Source organism: Clinocottus analis, unplaced genomic scaffold (genome assembly GCF_023055335.1).
Source record: "Clinocottus analis isolate CAN_PGR_092001 unplaced genomic scaffold, fCliAna1.0.p SCAF_11, whole genome shotgun sequence".
Classification (NCBI taxonomy): domain Eukaryota; kingdom Metazoa; phylum Chordata; class Actinopteri; order Perciformes; family Cottidae; genus Clinocottus; species Clinocottus analis.
Genome location: NW_027175832.1, coordinates 2954139 through 2968134, shown reverse-complemented (window position 1 = coordinate 2968134; position 13996 = coordinate 2954139). Strand labels below are relative to the sequence as shown.

At 42.4% G+C, this 13996-nt stretch overlaps 1 protein-coding gene across 1 annotated transcript in view; it reads left to right on the top strand.

Annotated features, from left to right (window-relative positions):
- Positions 1-1067: 1067 nt before the first annotated feature.
- LOC137781911 (SPRY domain-containing SOCS box protein 4-like) overlaps positions 1068-13996 on the top strand; it is a 60578-nt gene continuing 47649 nt past the window's right edge. The window contains exon 1 of the mRNA XM_068570926.1: positions 1068-1243. The gene's annotated coding sequence lies outside the window, so the exon portion shown is untranslated. The remainder of the gene's footprint in view (positions 1244-13996) is intronic.

Below are 13996 nucleotides of genomic sequence, written 5' to 3'. Positions count from 1 at the left end.
GAGAGAATTGATCAGTGAACAAGTTACTGAATTCACTGATATCTGATTTACTCACGCACACACACAGTTAACCAATGAATATGGGGAGATGGAAAGTGGAATAATCCATAATCATACATGGCATGGTTGGACTCCGTGACTTATTAAACAAGACCACACGACATGAGTTTGTAATGATCTTGTAGTGCAGCTGTTAAAGTTGTTTAGCACAAACAGCACACACACTATTACAACTCGATGCAGATGAATCAGCCCTGCTTTGCTTTAACAAAGAGCCCGCATGTTTCATATTACAGCAGATATGTCCATTGATCTTGCGATTATCTATCTAGATTAACTTCCACTAAACCATCTGATTTGTTTAGTGATACATATTCTGCTGGGTACCACAGCCTGGGGAAATAAAGCATGATGAAACATTCAAATGCTGTCGGGATTCTAGAGCTAGTCACTAAAAATGACTTTTCTTAGCAAAATAGAAAAATGGTAAAAACAAAGTAGAAGTACAGTAACTAAAATAACTTCATTAAGGCACTTCAAATGGAAGTTTAGAAAGAAGTTCAAGTTTCAGCCTCAGAACATTTAACTTTAAGTTTTATTTTTTTAAATTTTTTTTAAGTTTAAGTTAAACAATTTTTTTGAAGTTTTTCAAATTTAATTTTTTTTATAGTTTTTAAAATGTATTTTTTTACAGTTTATTTTTTAAAGTTTAATTTAAAAAAAATAAAAAAAATAAAACTTTAATTAAACTTTAAATATACATTATTTGTTAAATAATAATAATTAAAACCAGTGGAAGTATTTTTGATGCCTCGGTGTTGAAAATAAAGTATCAACAATGCAGTAGAAGCTGTTGCTGTTGTAGCTAACTGAGTGTTGTTAGTAATATTTGTATACCGCTCTATAACTTGGTACAACAAGAGCCAACGTTTACGAGCAGTCCCTCAACGCACCACCGGAGCGTGAGCCAATCGCGTCAGAGCAAAATCCTGCGTTGTGGTGGAAGCGACCGACCAATCAGCGTCGGATCAGCGGAGTAAACGGAGACTCGGCATCCGAGTGCCTGGATGTGTCGAGCAGCAGTTCACCGCAACAAAGAAAGCGACACCGCCGACACATAAGTAGCATCGTGGCAATCAGGTTGTCATCATCATCGTCATCCTCATCCTCATCATCCTCGGATAAAGAAACTAACTCGCGGATAAATCCTCAGAAAGAAAAGTGTCGTTTGGAGACGAGTTGGGTGAGTGTTCTCTCTGTTGACACGGGACGAGCTGACTGATCGATGGCTTATGTTTAGTGTTAGTTACATACTGCTGAGAACAGTATGCGCTTTTCCCTGGAAAAGCATCTACAATTCACATTTCAGCCCGTTGATTGACTGATTACTTTAGAAATGAACTCATTGAGAAATGACGTCCCTCTCCATTGCGCAGCTCGGGTTACTTTTAGTTCGCTCTCTTGTACATTTCATCGCAATGTGCCGACGATCTGACAGGTTGCATTAGAGACCCTCTTGTTAGACATGTGCCTGTATGACGTACTGCGGCTGTTTGCGTTTTCTCATGGTTACTTCGCTGGCAACACGGATGGCACCTCGTCTGTCACCGCAGCGCACAGTAATGGGACGGAAAGGTTGGCTGAATCTCAATTGCCTGGATGTGATGTTTGAGTGTGGGGGGAATGGATGTGTTGTAAGGGAGCAATGACAGATGCATTCATCAGAAATCCCGTTGATGTAAGAAGTAGTGTTCAGTCTTTATGGCTCGTGACCTTTTGAAATGAAGCAATCTCTATATCTGTGGCCCCTTGTCACGCGTTGTTTTTGTCTATGTTGTGTCACCTGGATGGATTCATCTGAAGAGTTTTAGGAGTCCTACTGAGGTAAAACACTGTGATATTTTATTTTGTGTAGATCCTTAATGTCCTAATACAACACATAACATGCCATCATTTGGTTTTAGAGCGGTCTAGGTGTTTTGTGTCTGTATAGCTGTATAACTTTCCTCAGTTCTCCATTCTCTCTGTGGCCACTACACCTTGATATTCACTCTGCCAGGACAGAGAGGACATTGGAAATGCAGAGCAGCTGGTGAGAGCAGGGAGGGGAGGTGAGGACAGAGGAGAAGAAGAGAGGGATGGAGTTTATTAAAGGAGAGAGGAGAAGAATGAGTGTCAGGAGAGGAGAAGAGAAAGAGTGAGAGCAGTTTAAACAGGGGTCACATGTCCAGCTTGGTTTTCATTTAGCTTCATGACAAGTAGGCAAAAGTGTGCGTGTGTGTGTGTGTGTGTGTGTGTGTGTGTGTGTGTGTGTGTGCGTGCGTGTGTGTGTGTGTGTGTGTGTGTGTGTGTGTGTGTGTACTGCAAAGGGATGAAACTTTAAAAAAAGACAAGACAAAGGCTTTTCCTTTCATTAAAAACTCAATGCTAATTTGCATTAAACATTAGGAAAATATTCCTTTTTACCAGCAAAAGTCTACATCCAGGGAGTAAGACCGTGTGTGTGTGTGTGTGTGTGTGTGTGTGTGTGTGTGTGTGTGTGTGTGTGTGTGTGTGTGTGTGTGTGAGTGTGTGTGAGAAGGTGGGCGGAGTCTGCTGGTTGATGGATGACCTGTCGAGATAAGTGAGAGAGGTGGCTTGTGGGGGGAGAGAGAGAGAGAGATGGAGGGATTTAGAAACGGAGTGGGCGGAGGAAATGGTGCATTGTAAGATTGACAGGGCGTCATTAATCTGTTCGCTGGATCTGACCAGTCGGTCACTGTGTTGAGAGAACAGTCTGCTCACCAGCACCAACACTCGCACCGCCTGGGTCTCACTTTTTGTCTCGACTCTCAGATCCCGTCTCCTGTCCACGTCTTCATCTTCACTCTTCACGCTCTTCTTTCCGACCTCTTCGGCTCTTGAACTTAGACTCCAACTATTCGCAGTTTACTTCTTTGAAACTCTCTGCTTCAACTTGAATTGTTCTCATCTCTTTCCTCCTAACTTTCATGGCTGACACATATAGGGGGTCTTGAAATTAACATTTCAAATGATTTCCCTGTTCACACATGCAGTGTTCAGTGCAAGCGAGCACAATTACATTTTCCATATAAAATGAAGTCTTTTCCACTCTCGTACATTCTTTGCATTTCTCGCTCTCTCCTGCTCAGCTCTCTCTCTCTTAATCTGTTTTTTCTTGGTCTTTATTTCCTGATCTTTCCCTCCCTTTTCAAAATGTCCCCCCTCCCCTGTCCCTTTATCCCCAATAAGCAGCATTCTGAGTCAGTGTGAGGAGAGAGGCAGATGGGATTCAGCTCGTAGGCCAGATAAGGGTTTTTAACTCGGCTGTGTCTTATCACACCCTGTCACCGCTACTTAAACTGAGCAGATACTGACTGGCATTATGTATAGAGCGGTAAAAAAAATAAATCCTTAAACTGAGATAGTGGAAGTTCTGCCTGAAGCGTGTTGGAGTAATCCCTGTGCAGAAGGGCGGCAGTGATGTCAGAGCACTGATTTAAATGCAGTGATGCAGAGATGAGCCACTTTTTTTGGGGGGGCCGTTCTCAAAGGCGGCGACAACCGCCAAGAAGTTAACTCGGTGTTATTGTGCCTCAATTAATGAAAATATTGGTCACAGAGTAGACATTTAGATTAGATTTTAGGTACATTTCTTGCCACGAACATATTGCACATGTGCATTCTGTGTCAACATTCAATGACATACAATTATGGAAAGGCAGCTCAACATAGGAGCTTTTTTTTTCTTTTTTATCAGCCATCATTATTTTTAATTACTGAATCTCCCCACCTCCCCCACTGTGTATGTCTGTGTGCCAAAGCACAGTGCCACAGGAAGCAGGCGCTACAGGAAGCAGACTCAAAGATCTGAACCTGTGAAGTCTCAAACTGGTCTTAATCAATGTGCAAAATAGATCACAGTGCTGTGCTTTGGAAAGCATGAGAAAAATGTTAAATTGGTGCTTTGAAAAGATTTAGATTTCATATATCATCTAGTAATTATGTCTTAAAGAAATGTCAGAATATTGTGAAAACTTTTACAATTTCTCAGAGGTGAAAGTGGCTGCTTTTGTTTTATCTGATCAACGGCCAAAATTCATAGATTTTGAATTGACTATGATTCAAGACAAAGAAAAGTAGCCTAAATTTTGGTGTCTTATTAACAACCTCCAGCTCAACACATCCAAAAACTCGTTATAGATTTTAGGCAAAGCCCCTTTCCAAAATCCCCTCCTTCCACGTTTCGGCAGTACTCTTCATCACCATCATTGGCTCGTGCACATTTCAACACTTTAATGGAACATCGATAGAGACATAAATACAAAACTACACAAGTGCAGATCTGTACCACGCGTGTCTGCAACGACCACACTGTGTTGTGTGATTGAATGAACACACCCCGTCTAGACATCCATGTAGGAGCTCGTGAAACACACTTCCTTCAACCAAAAAATAGATACAATGTACGCATGCTATCGCCTTGAAGTCATTGAAATTGGCATTTCAAACAATCTCTCTGTCTGTCTGTCCGTTTGTCCGTCCGTCTGTCTGGTTCACTTTTGGTCGAGTCTTTTTTTTTTTTTTTTATCCGAGGAAAACCATCTTACGCTGACAGATGGGAGATGGGATGCATTTATATTCAGCAGCCTTTTGTTAAGTCAGTGATAGAGTGCTGAGGTTACAAAAATCACACAGACACGCACGCACACACACACATGCACACACACACACACACAGACGTCACTCAAGGAAAACGGCACTCTCACGCATTGCTGCACTCTAAAGTCAATGACATGCGGCTGCAGAGAGGAAAAAAAAGACAAGAAGACGATGTGTTCCTCTTGCCCTTGACAGGTACTTTGGGTCTAAATGTGATGTACATCCTGTGTGTGTGTGTGTGTGTGTGTGTGTGTGTGGTACCTGCTGATGCAGTGGTGACTCACAGAGGCTGTTACAATGACAGGATAACTCAAGTAATACTTTACAGTAATATGTGTGAGATGTCATGTATTCCCTGAATTCCTTTGCTGGCGCCTCTCCTCCTGTTTTAGCTTACTCATCAGTTCATTCAGGTTGATGTCCCCGGACAACTATGTCATCTTTTTTTTATGGATACGTGTCAGTTTGTCCAGGAAAAGAGTGCAGCAGTGAGTCATTAATCAAAGTAGCTAATGTCCACTCCTTGTGAACTCTGTCATCTTGGCTCGTTTCACCTCATTGTGTCCCGTCTTGTCGAGTATCGTCCGGCTCCACGTCTCTACCAATCATCTCGTCTTGATGTCTTATCTGAAGGATCGGAGGGTTTCTCTATCTTTTGGTTACGGGAGAGTAAACGAGGGCAGCGTGGTGGAAGTATAGCGGTGTGCTCATTTACATATAAATGACAGCGGTGTCTGAGGTGCTGTGCTCTTGCTCATTTGTCATCTTGTTGTGATTCAGTGTCTGCGTATTTGTCAGTGTGTGTCTGTGTGTGTGTGTGTGTTCCTCTTCAATACTGAATTGGTTCTTTTCTGTGTGTGCGTGTGTGTGTGTGTGTGTGTGTGTGTGTGTGTCAGTGCGGCGTCACGATGTGTCAGATGTGGGCACTCGGCTCTGAATCAGCTGCCTCGTGCTGCCGGTGGCTTCAAGGCTTCCAGGAGACTTATCTGATGGCTTTTCCAGTTAGATAAAATCAACTGACTCATCTTGGAATTCAAAGCAGGCATGTGATCATTTTTGGCCGGAGCAACACAACAAAAAAACTTGAGAAAAGTGCGATCTAGTGAAAGCTGACTGAGGTGCATTCACTGCTTTGATGTGCTCTGGGTGAACAACATGCTTTAAGATTAATTTGTTTCACGAAAAAAAGGAAAAAAATGAGAGACTTTCCTGCCAGAAAATCTCTTTCAACGCCTTAAAGTCTCCTCACGTATTGTCTCCAGGAATCCTCGCTGACTTCTCCGACTATTTACTTATAAATCCCGAAATAGACCAGACAGCACTGTGAGGCCCGGTTACAACGGATCATATTCACACTCGTATTATATGTGATATGGGATCTGTTCTCAGGCCTTAAAGGGAATGGGATGAACCCGAGGGCTGCAATAATCGTGGGAAACCCAACCAATGACACATTTGTAGTGTGTCATAGCCTTAGAGTTGGGTTACAGTGAAAACATTGAAAGCAAAGGGATTTTAAATGTGTAATAAAATTGGCGACAGAGGAAAACATTATTATATACGGCCTTATATTCGTCCTGAATATAAAAAGTATGCATTTATATGATGAGATTTTACGCTTATTTAATTCTTGCTGAGAGATGAGAATATATGATGTAGCGTAGAGTGCTAGCTTGACTGTTTAAAAGGGACTTTTTGTGACTATATTGTTTTAATCCTTTAGCCACGGTAGCTACTTCCCCCTTTTTCATGGTTAATGCTAAAGTATTCCTTTCAGACCTCAGCATGCTTGCAATGAGGCGGTCGTCTCATTGTAAAAATAGTTTCTGAAACCCCTTTTCTGACAATTGCGACTGCTGCGTACGGCAAATTACGAAGCGTTCTGTAACCAACAATCCAACAAAAAACTCTCAATTTACCGCCGTTAACGTCGGCAGGGTTTGAACCTCTCTCTCAACTTGTTTTTCTTCTTCTTCATACAACCACTTGCGTCACGTTTCATGTGTACAATGCGGCACGTCTCGCCTCACCTCGTGCTAAAATGGGCTTTTCCCGTATTTCCATGTGGCAATTTGCAATAGCCATAAACATTTCTGACTTGTTTGAAGCAAACTGAGACCTTTAGCACGAGCAGCACTCGTCGTGTGCACGCTGTTCAGTTTGTAACATGGAAGTGGAATCAAAGCAACTGGACTTACTGGAAACAATCCAAATTAGATCCGTCACTTGCAGGTGGACCCCCTCGACGTCAGCCCGAGTACACGTTTGTGTGTGTTTTCGCTCAGCTCTACTTGGCAGGAAGAAGGAAGTCATCACAATAAGAAATACTGCCATAACTGATTATTGATTTTGACTTCTCGGACTGTTCGATTTTTGTGTCCACAGCTGTCGAGGAAAATAACCTCCGTGACACAACAGCTCTATGAATCCATCCACCTATTACCAGTGAACGTCACACAGCATCATCTGGAGGAGCAGCAGAGACTTCTTTATACATCAGCTTGTGAGGCTGAACCGTTTACTGATGAAGTTAGCTGTTCATTGGTGGATATTTGGTTTTCAATCTTGGTATCTGGAGATATATATATATATATATATATATATATATATATATATATATATATATATATATATATATATATATATATATATATATATATATAATAAAAATGTATTATATATATTATATTTATTATATATATACAGATATTTTTTTTTATATATATATATATATATATATATATATATATATATATATATATATATATATATATATATATATATATATATATAATATTTTTTTTTTTGCACAATTCCAACAATAAAAATCACAACAGAGATAAATGAATATTCAGTGCAGGAAAAGACAAAAAGCCAACTGGGCTTATTTGAAGCCTCCACCTATATAATATATTAACATTTTACAAAATTACAAACATAAAATGAAAAATGCATAAGAAGGACATCAAAAGAAACAAGAAAGAAAGAAAAAAAATAATTATATATATATATATATATATATATATATATATATATATATATATATATATATATATATATATATATATATATATATATATATATAATTACATAGTTTTTCTCCACACTTCACAAACACAGCACGATGTCAAACTAGTTTGATTTTGCTTCTTTTTGACTATCTGCTCGTGTCCACTGCATAAAGTGAAGAAGAGTCTGGTTGGAGTGTCCAGTGTGACGTCAGCAGCCTCAGAGAAGCACAGGGAATCCAGCATGTCTCCCACCAACACTATCATCTTCTTGACTTTAATATTCACGCTTGAAGTGAGCTCTCCGTGTCAAATGAATTGCCGTGATGTCGCACTTATAACGACTCGGGGAAAAGAGTCTCTTGCTTGGATGGAACTGCACCACAGTCACTGTTGATGATATCTGCTAACGCCACGGGACAGCTAGTGTTTTAGTGTGAGTGCAATTTCTTTTCTGGCTTCCACTCTCTCCTCTTTGTCTCTCTCTCTGTCTGTTTTCTGGCCATAATTACAGAGCTCATGAAAGCGTTTAGAGTCTCATGAATATTTAGGACTTGGAGGGGAAGTGTCAGGGGAGACCCATGTGGGCCTGGTCTGCCCTAATTATGAAAAGGGCCTACACGCACACGCACACACGCACGCACACACACACACACACACACACACACACACACACACACTTAAAAATTAGGGTGGAAGGCCAGAAAATTATCAAAAGCTGCCCATTTGGGAAAAGTTAATGTGGGCTTAAACAAAGGTACAAGCATGCTAAAACAAAAAGACACACACACACACACACACACACACACACACACACACACACACACACACACACACACACACACTCACAGTGGGGAGTTTATAATAGCACAGCTGGTTGGGGCTTTCAGCTGCTTCCTTCAGCTCCCTATTGTTTAATAGCGAGCTGGAGATGGACATGCGCCTGGGAGAGTATAGTCAATGGGACTCTGGGGGCTCGTGCTAAGTCCTGGTCGGGATAACCAGAAGTGTGACTCATTAACTCTGTGATGGGCACGTTGGAGTCAGGTGAAGCAAGGGGGGGGGGGTCTTTCTTTTTGGCTGGAGAAAGCTGGAGATGAAGGAACGGGTGCGTTTAAACAGACAAAAACTTAATTAGAGATGCGTGAGGGATGGAGGCAGAAGGGGTGAGAAAGGAGGAGGATGCAAAGTCATGGGGAGGAATAAAAGGATGAGACAGATATTTTTGAAGGGGAAAACAAATAAGGAGCTGGTTTGCAACAATGTGGGTGGACTGAGAGAGAAACGAGGAAGTAAAGCTGTGTGTGTGTGTTTGAAGCAAATTCGTTTGCATTTTGAAGGAGGCCCTTATTATAATGAGTCATTTCAGACAGGAAGGCCTGTGAAGGGAGGCGGTAACTGGTGAGAACAGACGGGAGAAGTGTAAGGAAATGTGGGAGCAGGATGAGAGACCTCAACGGCGTACGAGGCAGATAAGAGGAGAGCGACCACAGTGAAGCGAGTCACTGCAGATGGCGACGTCTCTGGAGAGGTGAGAAGCGAGGGCGGTGAATTTAAACGTTTCTAGTCCCGGAATAGAGACCGTGTTCATATAAATGCTTCACTGCTACATCTAGGTGAACATACGGTGTTTTTACAAATGTGTGCTGGTCACAAACTGTGGCTGAACTGATATCAAGAGTCGGTCCCTCCGGCCTCAGACAAAGTGCGCATTAGTATGAATTCCTTTCTATTTAATGCGTCTATTAAAGTCACAGAATGAGTGCTGACGTTAGATTAACATTTCCATCCAGTCACAATTCAGTGACTATGGAAACACCTGTGTTTGTTTTGTTTAAGCACTCATTTATTCAGGTTGCTGCTTTAATGTGTGACACATAATATCTGAATGTCTGAAACATGACACTGTGTGTAAACGCAATGTGCAAAAGTTGCAACCGTCTCTCAAGCTCAACCAAGCAACACATCAAAAGTGTGTGTGTGTGTGTGTGACGTCTTATTGGGTTTGCACTTCCTGAAAGTTGTATCACACGACTGAATGTACGTGTGGTTTTATTTCACTGGAGTACCCCTTTAAACCGAGGATGATATAATAGATTAATATCATATAATTCATATGTAAAAGTCCTGACGTCGCTCGCTGATGTTCTGGGAGCGGCGTGAGGGACAATAAAGTGTGAACATCCTCTTGAACAATGGCAGCATCCAGCCACAGTCTTTGCTATAACTGTCCTGTCACTACTAAATACCTGCACGATGGAAGCAGGAAGTTGCGGCGTGCAGCCGCGCGAGCGCCGCGGCCACGGCTGGAGCTGCGGCTCGTCGCGCCGCCGCCATGTGTGAGCTTTCATCGGGCCACTTCACAGCCTCCTGAGCGGAAACCAGACCAACCGCCGACCACACGCTGTGAAGGCACGCTGCCACCGCACAGACAGTGACACACACACACACACACACACACACTAGTATGATTACGAACACAGGCAGACCCTCGCAGACACACAAACACACGTGTCAGCACCGCTTAATAACAGAGCACAGTTTGATGAAGTGTGTCACAAGTCTGAATGGAGCAGAGCCCACCCGTGTGTGTGTGTATATGTATGTGTGTGTGTGTGTGTGCATATTTATGTGGAAATAAGGTTAATTTATGTTTATTTATCTATGCTTTTACATAAGCTGAGAATTGAATGAATAAAGCGTTCCAGTGTGGCCATCAGTCCGTTCGTATGTCGTTAAAGTGTTTCAGAGCGTCCTCAGCGTGACTGTGGTTCCTGATTTTGTTATTTCCAATGCGATGGCGGGGGCGTTTTTTTCAATAATTGTTTTCCATGCATTTCCATTTTTCTGAACCGAGAGAGGAATAAAAGGAGTAGTTATGATGTAAATGTCAAATACTACTTTCTCCAACACGTGACGCTGTCATTTCAGTTGAAAGGAAATGGAAATTGTTCTCATGGATGATAAATATAGTGAAAACGAGCCCTGCAGTGAGCTTTGATTGCCACGCTGTGCAGACGTCCAGTCAGATCGTTGTGTGTTTCCTGTGGATAGTTTGTGATTGTTTTCTCAACACACAGTTTGTATTTGTTTTCTACTTTGAAATTGCAAGACCAAGTTTATTCAGATGGTTGATGTAACCTAACCTTTTGGGAACATTTTTAATACCCGGCATGCCCAAATCGGCCAATGTTTGCCATAAAATAAGTATTTTTTTATGTCATGAACATAACATTTCATTGACTGCTGTTTTTGTTGCAGTAAAATTGGTGCTAGAATTAGTTGGAAAGGATCCGTTTCCTCCTGTATTATGAGCCGTGTCTTTGGCTCTTTTTTTGAGGGGGAATTCACATCCAGAATGGTTTCCAGCATTGCCTCATTTGAGAGGAAATACCTCTCTCGTGGCATTTGCACGCAGCCGCGCTTTTTGACAGCTTTTGAGCTCACACCAGACTCAATTACAGCGAGCCGGAGCTCTCAGAGAACACTTAGAACAGAAACACTAAGTCATCCCAGTCAGCACTTTGTGCTTCACGACCGGATACTGAAACACACAGTGTGTGTGTGTGTGTGTGTGTGTGTGAGAGAGAGAGAGAGAGAGGACAGGAGGAAAAAATTACACCACCACATGTGGAGTATTTCAAGAGATGACGAGGAGCAAATGTGTGTGAACAAACAGAAGAATGAGGAAGATAATGTTTGTATGTGAGAGAGAGAGAGATGAGGGGGAAACGTATTGCGTTAAAGGACACGAGGTTCCCATAACAGCGAGAGCATCCTCCCACTTATGATTTATTCATTCATTCATTTGAGTTTTTCATCAGGCGAGGATCTGGGTCAGACACGGCAGCATGTGTGTACGCAAGAGGGAGAGGACGAAATAAAGATGAGGACCGATGTTTTCTGCACAATGGAGACTGACATCTGCCGCTTCAGCCCCAACAGATGAGGCTGGTGGCAGATGCAGGATATGAGAGGAGTACAGCGGCTTAAAAAAGCAGTCTGGCATTCAGAGAGACAGTCGTATGTGTGAGCAACTTTGTGTCATGTTCCTTGGTCGGAAAGCAACAGGTGTTTGCATTTAAAATGACAGATGCTGACGAGTTTGTGCCAAGATAAGAGAGAAGAGCATCAGTCTGCTGCTCGACTTCGGCCTCCATCTGCGTCTGTAACGGATCTGACCCGTCACCTTGAATTAGTCAAAGCAACAGGAGGTGGCTGTGAAACCGGAGAGTCCGTACGGACAACTTACAGCGTGTTTGTGAGTTTGTGTGTGTGTCTGTGCGGGAAAGAGAGACCGAGAACTAGAGACAGCAAGAGTGCAGGTTACAGCCGAAGCAATTAGTCAATTAATCCATTCGTCAGTCGTCGCTTGAACTGAGAAACCATTTTCAATTAATCATTCCTGCAGAAACGCCACAGTATGTGTTGCTTTCAGCTTCTCAAATATAAAGAGTTCCTGTTTTCATCTGGTTGTGTGATGATAAATCATATATATTTGGGTTTTGGATGGCGTGCATGTGGTTGAGGATGTGTTGGACACGCCCGGACTCGTCCTGTTCAGCGTAGGACCTGAAAGAGAGAGAGTCCAGGTCCAGATGAGCGTTGAGTCGCTTGTATTTTTAGCATAAAACGTCCTCAATGTATTTGTGGTTAGAGCATTAGTGAGTTTAAGCTTTAAATTAGTATGTTTTGTGTTGGTCAACTGTGCTGATTTAGTTTGACCGACGCAGTATTCTGTGTGAAATTGTCCAATATCCTGCCGGTAACTGTTGGGATTTAAATTTTTTTGGGAAGAAAAGGTTGTTTCGGCGTTCAAATAATTGACATTTCCCGGTGTTATATATCTCTTTTTATGCAGGAGAGTGGCCCTGGGGAAATATTTGCTCCATTCAAGGAGGAAGGAGGAAGGAGGAGAGGTAAAATGGCAGAGAGATGGAGCGATGAGGAGAGCAGAGGAGATATGGGAAGGATGGATCAGATGATAAGAAGCTCATTATTCTGCTCCTATATTTGGCATACAGTATCTTCTTCTCAGGCTACTGAACGCTGTCGCCTGCACGTCTGTCTGTCTCTGCGTGTGTGTGTGTGTGTGTGCGTGTGTGTGTGTGTGTGCGTGTGTGTGTGTGTGTCTGCCTCCTCAGTACTTCTGTAGTTGTCATGGCAACATTAGATCGTCTGACATATGAGGGTGTTTTCAGTGAGGTTGATGTATAATGAGCCGTGGTCTTTTGTTTTTCAGAAGCAGATATTCATCAGTTTGACCTTTACCCTCGGCGCAGCGGATCAGCAGTTTGAGCGTTCGAGGCTCCTGCTGCCGCATCCCGTTTCTTTCGGCTCCACAGTGCATGCGCACGCTCATCAAATTAGCGGCGCTCATTCAGATTACAGAGAAAACAATTGCCAGATGTACGATGTGTAAAGAACAAGTCCATTTATCTATTTCCAGGATGGGTCAGAGGTCCACAACCTTGTTTTTTCGCCACGGACCGGTTTCGTGTCAGACAATATTATCATGGACGTTATATAAATATGACGTTATAAAATGATATGACCACTATAAAGTGCATAAATATATGACAACACACACAGACAACAGCGACTTCATACTCTGCTGAGACAGACGCTACTAAAATCCTGACGTGGACAGAAGTTGTTTGACGCTATAAATGTTCACAGAAAAAGAGAGAAAAGGCTCCTGATGTGCTGTGATTGTAATACTACACCGGTTATGAAAAATGAGCCGGCGACAGACGTGACCGAGCGTGTCTTAGCTCCCCTCTCAGCCCGGCCCATGGTGATGTATTCTTTTCATGTTCTAGAGGCTTTTTGTTTTTATTCCTAGGGAAGAAGAGGCACTTCAGCCCAAACTCTGGGGTTTAGTTTCTCTTTCAAGGTTTGGAGTACCAACACCAATACCAGACTATCTTCTGAACACATCTGCTGCTTTGCATTGTTCAGCTTGGACACATTGAGCATCGTGTCCTGGCTGTTCGTCTTAAAAGCTGCATCTCATGTATTTCACTACATCATATCATCAAGGCCCATGAGTTGAGGAGAAAGAGCCATGAATGATATCACTGATTATTAGTTATTGACCTTTATTTAATCAGGTTAAATGACCTGGCCAAGAGCAGCACAGTCCACAAAAGGCACAAACAGCAGATATCGAGAAGTGAGTGCTGGTCAACAAGTGCAGAAGTCAACTGTGACTTGTTGCAGCTCTTGTTTTCATACGTTGAGAGAGGTGAGAGCTGATGATATGCCGCTGATCATCTGAGCGCTGGTTTTAAATGCACATGCAGAATCAGTAAGAGCCGGACGGG